This window comes from Mus caroli, chromosome 14, assembly GCF_900094665.2.
Source record: "Mus caroli chromosome 14, CAROLI_EIJ_v1.1, whole genome shotgun sequence".
Taxonomy (NCBI): Eukaryota; Metazoa; Chordata; class Mammalia; order Rodentia; family Muridae; genus Mus; species Mus caroli.
Window position 1 is genome coordinate 38571994 of NC_034583.1, and position 9119 is coordinate 38581112.

The following is a 9119-nucleotide window of genomic DNA, read 5'->3' on the forward strand; positions in this document are numbered from 1 at the left end:
CAAAACAAAAGATTCTTTTATTTTGCTTGGTTGGTTGGGTGGGGGCTTGTTTGCAACAAGGTTTCACAAAGTAGCCCAGGCTCGTCTTAGACTCACAGTTCTCTTGCATGAGTCCCCCACGTGCTGGGGTTATAGGTGTGTGCTACCTTGCCAGGCTTAAGAAATGAGTCTTAAAGAAGAAGTGTTTATTAGTTATATAGTCTGCATTATTGAGATGGCTAAAACAGGAGTTAAGCTCACAAGGAACTGGGACCACAGGGTGTGGAGTCCAGCATAGAAACAGATGACCAGAATACAATGGGGAACCAATAGTGGGAACTCATGTGACCCAAAGAAGGTGCAGGAGGGCAGACAGAGTAGGAAGCAGTCACTCTGCCTGCGCATAATTTCTCCTTTTTAACTTCTAATACTTCTTCTAACCCAAAAAATAGCCCAGAATGGACAGGCTGAAATTGTTTTCAAGCAACAAAAAACAAACAACAAAAACAACGGCAACAAAAGACCTTTGTGTTTCCCTAGGCCAAGATACAAATTAAGCACAGTGACGAAGCTCATCATCGGTTGGAAGATCGTGCTGTCTGGGCGGCAGGGGGGAAAGTCCTGCTCCTGTTACTCCCTAAAAAGCTCAGGATGGGCATCTTACATTGAACCTGAATACACGTTCACAGCGGCTCTCTCCATAATAGGAAGACATCAGGACCAGGCCAACTGTCACTCATGAGGGAATAGATGTAGTAGACTATAGCTCACCAGTAAAAGTCACTGTGTTTTGGATGCTTAGCCAGGGAGCTATGCTGAGGTCTTTAAAGAATTTAATCCTAAAGGCTACAAATTGCCTGGTTTCACTTGCATACATGTGAAAACATACATACATGTTTGAAATGCCTAGACTTTAGAAATGGAAGACAGTAACTGCTGGGTCGGGAGTGAGGAGGAGAAGGTGGGAGGCTGGAGCTGCTAAGGAAAGGCAGGACTCTCCTCATTGGGGGTGAGAGTAAACAAAGGACCTGAACCCACACAGGGAACTGGGACCGAAGTGTATGCAGAGCTCACACAGGCACATAAAGCTGAGGAATCCAAACAAGGGTTCTATCGCTGCAATGTGATTTTATTGTTGAGTTTTACAAAGAGCTACCGCTGGGGCACTGGGTAAGGAGTACATGCTAGCTCTATCTTGTTTCTCAGGTCTGCTTTCGGATCAGTGAAACCTTTAATCAAAATGATTGAAAGCTACTGTGAAGTCATATGTGTGAGACGTACTACTAACCTACGGGCGAGTGCATCAGGAATTACTAGTGGTTCAAAATGAACCTTGCACTGACCCGGATCATGTAAGGAGATGAGAACTACATCTTACCACTAGTAAGTCTGATTCTGTTTTTCCATTGGCTTCCAAGAGCCTGGCAGCCACTCATTCCTGAGCCTTGCAGTGGGGCATTGAGGACGGCAAACCGAACTTTCCATTTATTTTTGATGGTTGCTCTAACCGGCAAAAGACCCCTCGCTAACTAGCTTCATCCCTGGTACTCTCCTGGTTTCAGTTTTCTAAATGTCACCGAAAGCTATGTCACAGCAGCACTGCAGCACATAGAGGAACCACCTGAACTCAGGAGCTGCACCTAGAAATATGTTAATTATCTGATGCTGAAAACACCGGAGGGATTAGAGGGATTTCAAGGCAGATGGCTGAAGCGTTCCTTCATGCTGGGCCCACAAGGGAGCTGGGCTCTGACCACATCCTCACACCCGCAAAGGCCTTCTCTCCGGTACCCCTAGGCTGTTCGGAATCTAAAGGCAGTTTTGATAGAGATTGTCCCTGTGATCAAGGCATTGATTATACCTTTCAGCGCAGCTAGGAATGTATTTCAGATAAGACAATTTTGCGTTTGAAAAGTGATCCGAGATCTTTCAAGTCAAAGACATTTCTATAGAAACACTCTTCAGAATAAAGCCCCTAAGAAGCAGAAAGGCTTTTAATGTATAGAGCCCTTATTCATGGGAAGGCTAAAAGGGGGGGAGGGATGGAGGCGGGGGCGGGGGGGAGGACTGTGCTGAGCTGAGCAATTTGGACAAAAATCAAAAGAGATGTGTTTGTCTTGAGCCAAAGGAGGAAAGATGGGACAAATAAAAGTCACTGCAGTTTTCCAGTGTGGGCTGTAAAGCAAAGGGGCCTTGTTTTGTTTGTGTGCCACATGGATTCAGAAGGCAAGCCGGGTGGAAGTGGCTTTGGGCACATCAGACCCCTAAAACTCATTTCCTGAACATCAGCATAGAAGCCATGCATGGCTCCTCCTCCATCAGATTTGCTAGGGAGAGAGGAGTCTGCTGGGAACACACATCCAAACTTGGAATCCCTAGGGAAATTCCTATCAGAAGCAGTCTGAAGAAGAGGGTCTAGAATTAAAAAGTCAACTGAGCGTACCTTCTTGACATGGCATTTCTAGATCAATCAAAACACCACCTGAGCACTTACGGGCAAGGAGAGTCTCGGTTTCCCTAGACTTCTACCAGATCAAAAGGTGCTAGAAAAAAAAAATAAGTAGGATAATTAAGTAACTCAAACAAATGGAAATTGGAAATGGGTATTCGTGAGATTTCTGAAAGGCTGGCTGCAGAGCTCATTGGCAGGCGTGGCTGTTTGTATCTGCCTATAAGAAAATCCTACCGATCGTTTTTGTTTTGTTAATTTAATTTTTCTACAATATGGTCTCAGATTGTGAGGACTAGAGGTCAAGTTTTACAACTGAGAAACAGGGAGGCTGAAGGAAGCCAAGACTCATCACCTCCGCCAACAAGCTTGGCTCCATAACTAATGCCAGTGCCCCACCCCCACACCCTTAGAGGAAGCACTGCAGAGAGATGGTCTGTCCACACCGCCCACAGTCTCATCAGAACCAGGAGATAAGCCATAATTTCTTTGGGCTCACAGGGCTATGCAGGTGATAGCCACATCTTCAGCTGTCAACATCTTGAATGAGCACAGAGACAAGGTAAACACTGCCTTCCAGTAGAAACACCAAGATTCAAAACTCAGACCAGGGGAGTTTGGCTCAGTCAGTCAGCTAAGCCTGGGAACCAGAGTTTGATCCCCAAGAGCCACATGGTGCCTGCATCCCACAACAAATAAATAAATACAAATTTTTAAGTTTTGGTTTGGTTTTGGTTTGGTTTTGGTTTTAAAAAGCCTTGAGACCTTGTTTCTCGGTGTTTGGTTGGCTGGTTGATTTGGTTTTTGGTTTTGTTTTTGTTTTTTAAGAGTAATTTTTAAAACCTACAGGCCAGTTACAGTATTTCATCCTGGCTGAGTCTTCCCTTGGGCTGGAGAAGACACCAAAAGGTTCTTATCAAATCGTGGAGAAGGCACTAAGTAAAATTCTACTTATTAGAGAAACACCGTTGACAAGTTCAGAGCGCCTGCCTCCCTTCCCTGGGTGGGAATCCAGAACAATTATGTTACTCAAATAACTTCACAGCTTGAGCCACAGAACCACTGGAGTGTCGGAGATAAAGCCAGGGCATCTCCAAGCTTGTGTGTCATTGTCAAAAGCACGTCCTATTACCCCTGTCACCAAGGCAAGACTGAATGTCCTCCTGCGTTGTTGCTCGGAGATGCTGACGAATGAAGGAAAATTCCAGAGCTTCTTCCCTGACTGAAGTCGGTCCTCTTATTCTCACATTTCTTTCTCACACTGTCTACAGCACCCTGTGGAGGATGTTCCGGATACTTGAGGAGTAACTGCCGAGTTAGCGAGTTTTATGTTCTCAGTTAAGTAGGAAATGCCATTCTCACTTCAAGTCTCCTAGCTGCTCCCCACCCCAAAAGAATATTTCCTGTGTTCATCCCTACCCTGCATCCTCCAAACCTGATGACCTGTGAACTCCCTCAGCCAGCTGATAGATTGCGTCCTCCTTCTTTGTGACTACATTTTAACTCTCACCTTCCCTGCTTTGTCTCACAGCAAGGATCTTACATCTCAAGATCCCAGTCTCTAGTGTTTTGTCTTCCTCCTCAGCTGCTGTTGCTACATAAATATTCCCCAAAATGCATGCTTCCAAGGCACTTGAGTTTGAGAGAGCAGATAAAGCCAGGGTATCTCCAAAAAGGCCTGCCTTGTTGGGTCGTGTGGATAGTGATGCCAAAATTCCAAGGTCTGGCCTCCCTGCGATTATTGAGGCATAGTGAAAGTTTTCTCACTGACTCTTCTAACATCCTTCAGAAAGCCAGACATCCCAATACATCAGCTGGAAGGGAGTCCAAGACATACAGATGCGTCATAAGGAACTGACCAAAATACAGTCAATTACCGTGTGGTGTGCTGTGCAGCCATTCAAACCATGATTTGGACAGTTAGTGAGGAGACAGAACCGTGAGTACCATATGTCATTAAGGAGACAGAAAGCAGGTCATCAGTCTCGATGTGCATGATATCTCGACACACGTGTGGGTTTGCACACATTTGGCCCTCACAAACTCCCCGTCATTCTACATCTACCTACACAAAGGTCATCCCTGTTAGCTTCATGACTACTCGGTTATGCCCAAAGAAACAAAATGAGCTAAAACCAATTCTTGATGTCTTTTGTTGTGTGTGTGTTTATATTTGTTGGAGATGGGATTTTGCTATGCAACCTAGGCTGGGTCAAATTTGCAATCCTCCATTCTCTGCATTCCCAAGTTCTGAAATTATAGGTGTACACTACCACACAGGGTGGCTTCTCTCTCTCTCTCTCTCTCTCTCTCTCTCTCTCACACACACACACACACACACACACACACACACACACACACACACACACACATTCTAGTTAGTTTTTAAGGTTTCTATTCATTTGTTTATGATGCTGGAGATATACCTGGGACCTTAAACATGTGAGGCAAGTGTTCTACCACTGAGCTGTATACACCAGTCTTTGGGTTTTAAGAAGTGTATTAGTGAGTGTGACAATTAGTTTGAATTGTCACCTAGAATAACCTAGGGAGAGAGTCTGAGTGAAAGGCTGTCTGGATGACCTATGGGTGTGGGAGGGGAGCTGCCTTGATTTCCCTAACAGCTTTATTTGAGCTCTGTGGGAACTACTACTCCCTGGGTTTGGGTTCCGGCTTGTATGAAAGTAGAGACTAGCTGAGCACTAAGTGTGAATGCTGTCATTTCCCTTTGCTCTTGGCCACGTGTGTGACATGACTATCTGACTTCCCCAGTGATGGAATTGTAAGCCAAATAAACCTTTTTCCCCAAAAAGTTGATTCTGTCAGAGTATTTTATCACAGCCATAGAAATAAAACCTTGATGGTGTGCATTCTCTGTACAAGGTGACAGCATTCATAAGGACATTTTATTCAAACATGCCGTGTTCTTTGCCATAGTTTCCTCCCATGACCATCTCCTGTCCCAGTGTAAATGAACTGGTTGCTGACTCTCCACTGGAGGGAGTTTTGGGCCCTAGCATCTGTTAATTTCGTGTACTCTCAATGGGATCCACTGTATGTCACCAGATAGGTGTTGCCAACCCTGGCATGAGGAGCATCGCCGTCACCACCACCTCAGCCGTTCATCCAGCCTCATGAGCCACCTTCTGCAGTCCAGCCCCACTTTCAAGCTGCAACCAGAAGACCACTCCCTCAGTCAACAGCAGAGTGAGTTGGACATGGTCTTTCTTACTTTCTGTTTTTCATACTACAGTTCAGCAAAAGCATAAACTTCCATGATAAATGGTTTCTTCCTTCTTCCTTCCTTCCTTCCTTCCTTCCTTCCTTCCTTCCTTTCTTCTCTCTCTCTCTCTCTCTCTCTCTCTCTCTCTCTCTCTCTCTCTCTCTCTCTCTCTCTCCTCATATAGCCCAGGGTAGGTAATCAAAGGATGATGACCTTTAAATTCTGGTTCTCCTGCCTCCACCTCCTAAGTGTTGGGATTACAAGCGTGCACCACCATGTCCAGTTGATACAGTGTTGGAGATTGAGCTCAGGGCTTCAGACGTGCTAGGTGAGCATTCTACCGACCTACCCACACCAGCTGGAGCCTCCACCCATGGTTTGTGGGTTTTTTAATTATTTAAAATAATTCGTGTCCTTTTATCACCCGGAAAGATCTTTGTGACTAGATCGAAGCCTCGGTGCTATCAATAACTATGACAAATTCAACTACACAGAGATAAAACCTTCTGTAGGGTGAAAACTATTCCACAAGTAAACTAGAAACAAAGGATGGACTGGGGATAGGGTAATTTAGGACTAGAAAGATCGTTGGGTGGCTATGGGTCCATATTGCTCTTACACAGGACCTGAGTTCACCTCCCAGAGCCACATCAGGAAACCCCCTGCAACTGTGATTCCAGAAGGATCAGCTGGGCTCCTCTGACACCTGCGGTCCTGTGCACATAGCACACACCCACACAGAGATACGCATAAGCATACAGAGTCAGAAATGGAACAAAATCTCATATAAATTTAAAAAAATGGAAAATGTTTAAATGTGTAATTCATTTCTCAGAAATACCATCTATTGTTACTAATATATTTATAATCACCTTCCTGGATGGCTGTTAGAAAAAGAATGTCAAATCAATCCAAACAGTCCAAAAGAAAAACAGACTAAAAAACCCTCCTTAGATGTGTGGTTGAGGAATTCAGTATAAAATTCATGCGGAAAGATCATTTATTAATTATTAAACTAAGCCTGATAAGGCTGTCTGGGTGGGCTCAACAAAACCACAAAGGTTTTTACAGATGAGAGGCAGAAGTATCAAACTCAGAGACAATGTGGCACAAATGCAGAGATCAGAGAAAAAGTGACGTGAGGACGTCCTTGCACTGGCGTTGAAGATGGAGAGGCCACAGTCCAGGGAACACATGCAGCTTGGGAACCTGCAAGACAGTTGATTCTCCCTTCAGATCTTCCAGAAGGAGGTCAGTGGGTCAGCTCATGGATTTTGGCACGTCTGACCTCCAGACTGTTAAATAATTGTTGAGTATTGTCTAAGCCATCGAGCTTGTGGTTGTTTCTTTGGAGCAGAAGGAAACTCACACTCATCAAAATCTGACTATTCATGCATGCACAGTGACACCCACCCTTGGCCCTGCACACTCAATATCCTGGGCATTTAAACAAACCAAAAAAATAACGCATAAATGCAAAATGGTGCAAGCACTACTGTTTTCCTATAAGAACAAACTAGAGCCTGCATTAGTATCAATCACAATAATTAAGATCTATCTGAACTATGTGATATTCTGCACCCATTCAAAGGAAGTGAGGAAGTTCTTTATGCCCTGACATGAGAATGATAACCAAGGTGTTAGAAGTGAGAAAAGAAAGGTACTTTGGGGACAGCGAGCATGGTAAGAGATGGCCAGGAGGGGGAGGGGAAGGAACACTTCCTTCTTTGCATGCATAGGAACAAGTATCTCTGGAAGAAACAACTCAGAAACCGCCAGTATGTGCCACCGCTGGAGACGATGAAATGCTGCGCAAATACCCATCACGTTTTATACAGATCTATACACTAGTAGGCTATATGAGTAGTTTACCATTGCTACATTTAAATTTTAAAGAAAAACAAAAAAGATTATGAATCCAACAAGAATAAGAAAGATTATGGAGCTGCACCCAGACCATCACCAAGCCAGTGAAAGCATCCAGAGGTAGGAACTGCCTACAACTCTGAGGTCAGCTGTGCCGTGAATTCTTGTTGTCCAGTGAATTCACAGTGCTTTTTGCAGCCTGGGAACACAATCTGAGGATGCCGATCTAGGCGGGTGAGATATGAACCTGATATGAGATATGAACCTGAGGCCCATCTCTAAGCTAAAATAGAGATAGCCATACAATACAATGCTTCCAGGTGAGAACGCATATTTGCTTAGATCCAAAGGTAAGATCTCTCTAGAAGTCTATCGGGCATCTTGGAGTCACAGAAATCTTGGCCGTGAGATGGTCCAGGAGGTTAAGAGCTCTTGCTTCTCTTATAGAGCACGCAGGTTTGAATCCCAGCACCCACATGACAATTCACAACTGTCTGTAACCCCATTCCCAGGGCACCCAACACCCTCTTCTGGTGCACAGACACACGTGTGAATAAAATACACATAAAACAAACAAATCTAAAAAGAGAAAGTCACACTCAACAAACAAAGCCACAGGGAGCCATTATATTACATTTCCTATAAACAACAAACAAGGTCGGTCTTCTATGCCTACAGTTCCCAGAGCGACAGGCTGAGCTGACCTTGAGCACGCATATTTGAAAACATCACATCTGCACTGGGCACTAAAGACTCCTTTTTTCTTTTGTCAGTATTTCCTTAAAACAGAAAACAACTATTCACACTACATGGCCCACACCATCATAAATAATCTGAAGATGGCTTGAAATATACAAGGGCCACAGAAACACCACGGGGGTACAGGTCCTTGCCCAAGGATCCAAGTTCAGCTCCTGAGGCCGAAGTAAAAAGCGGGGTGTTGAGGCTAGAGACATGGCTCAGTGATTGAGAGCACTGTCTGCTCTTCCAGAGGACCTGAGTTCAATTCCCAGCACCCACTTGGCAGCTCACAACTGTCTGTAACTCCAGTTCCAGGGGATCCTACACCCTCACACAGACAGACATGCAGCCAAAACACCAATGAACATGCGTGAGATGAAAATATTTTTTAAAAAGAAGTGTGTTTTGGCTCCAATCTATAATCCTGCCACTCCTACTTCACAGTGTGAGGTAAAGACTGAAGGATATTCTGGAAGCCTACAGGCACCCACCCTGCAACAATAAGACCCTGATTCCATAAGCTGAGAGGAGAGAAGGAACGACTGAAGGTTGTCCTCTGACCTCCACCCAGGAACTCGCCCACACCCACACACAGTGATGGCGGCAGCGTGGTGGTGGCGTTGGCGGCAGTGGGAAGGGTGTGAGCAAGTTAGATATTAATACGATACCATTTTGTATTAAAAACTTAACTGCCGGCAGTGGTGGCACAGGCCTGTAATCCCAGCACTTGGGAGGCAGAGGCAGACAGATTTCTGAGTTCGAGGTCAGCCTGGTCTACAAAGTGAGTTCCAGGACAGCCAGGAGTGCACAGAGAAACCCTGACTTGAAAAAAGAAAAAGAAAAGAAAAGAAAAAAAAGGGG

The 9119-nt window shown here is 44.8% G+C and overlaps 1 long non-coding RNA gene across 1 annotated transcript in view; it reads right to left on the minus strand.

Moving 5' to 3' along the window:
* Positions 1-6646: 6646 nt before the first annotated feature.
* Positions 6647-9119, minus strand: part of LOC110309942 — an 11758-nt gene continuing 9285 nt past the window's right edge. Inside the window, exon 3 of the long non-coding RNA XR_002379774.1 lies at positions 6647-6860. This is a non-coding gene — a long non-coding RNA (uncharacterized LOC110309942). The remainder of the gene's footprint in view (positions 6861-9119) is intronic.